Genomic DNA, 993 nt, shown 5'->3' on the forward strand with positions numbered 1-993 from the left:
GTAGACTGAGGGGTGCAGAGGTAGACTGAGTGGATCAGGGGTAGACTGAGTGGGTCAGAGGTAGACTGAGTGGGTCAGAGGTAGACTGAGTGGATCAGGGGTAGACTGAGTGGATCAGGGGTAGACTGAGTGGGTCAGAGGTAGACTGAGTGGGTCAGAGGTAGACTGAGGGGTGCAGAGGTAGACTGAGTGGGTCAGAGGTAGACTGAGTGGGTCAGGGGTAGACTGAGTGGATCAGGGGTAGACTGAGTGGATCGGGGGTAGACTGAGTGGGTCAGAGGTAGACTGAGTGGGTCAGGGGTAGACTGAGTTGATCAGGGGTAGACTGAGTGGATCAGGGGTAGACTGAGTGGATCGGGGGTAGACTGAGTGGGTCAGAGGTAGACTGAGTGGATCAGGGGTAGACTGATAGGATCAGAGGTATACTGAGTGGATCAGGGGTAGACTGAGTGGATCAGGGGTAGACTGAGTGGGTCAGAGGTAGACGGAGTGGATCAGGGGTAGACTGAGTGGATCAGGGGTAGACTGAGTGGGTCAGAGGTAGACTGAGTGGATCAGGGGTAGACTGAGTGGATCAGGGGTAGACTGAGTGGGTCAGAGGTAGACTGAGTGGATCAGGGGCAGACTGAGTGGATCAGGGGTAGACTGAGTGGGTCAGAGGTAGACTGAGTGGGTCAGAGGTAGACTGAGGGGTGCAGAGGTAGACTGAGTGGATCAGGGGTAGACTGAGTGGATCAGGGGTAGACTGAGTGGGTCAGAGGTAGACTGAGTGGATCAGGGGCAGACTGAGTGGATCAGGGGTAGACCGAGTGGGTCAGTGGTAGACTGAGTAGGTCAGGGGTAGACTGAGTGGATCAGGGGTAGAGTGAGTTTATCGGGGGTAGACTGAGTGGGACAGAGGTAGACTGAGTGGATCAGGGGTAGACTGAGTGGGTCAGAGGTAGACTGAGTGGATCAGGGGCAGACTGAGTGGATCAGGGGTAGACCGAGTGG

General features: G+C 55.8%; 1 long non-coding RNA gene across 3 annotated transcripts in view; it reads left to right on the forward strand.

Moving 5' to 3' along the window:
* Positions 1-972, forward strand: part of LOC106512078 (uncharacterized) — a 2,704-nt gene extending 1,732 nt beyond the window's left edge. For 2 of the 3 annotated variants that reach the window (XR_001309619.1, XR_001309618.1), the window contains exon 3: positions 21-972. This is a non-coding gene — a long non-coding RNA (uncharacterized LOC106512078). The remainder of the gene's footprint in view (positions 1-20) is intronic. The other variant, XR_001309617.1, reaches the window with a different exon arrangement.
* The last annotated feature ends 21 nt before the right edge of the window (positions 973-993 follow it).

This window comes from Austrofundulus limnaeus, unplaced genomic scaffold (assembly GCF_001266775.1).
Source record: "Austrofundulus limnaeus strain Quisiro unplaced genomic scaffold, Austrofundulus_limnaeus-1.0 Scaffold4139, whole genome shotgun sequence".
Taxonomy (NCBI): Eukaryota; Metazoa; Chordata; class Actinopteri; order Cyprinodontiformes; family Rivulidae; genus Austrofundulus; species Austrofundulus limnaeus.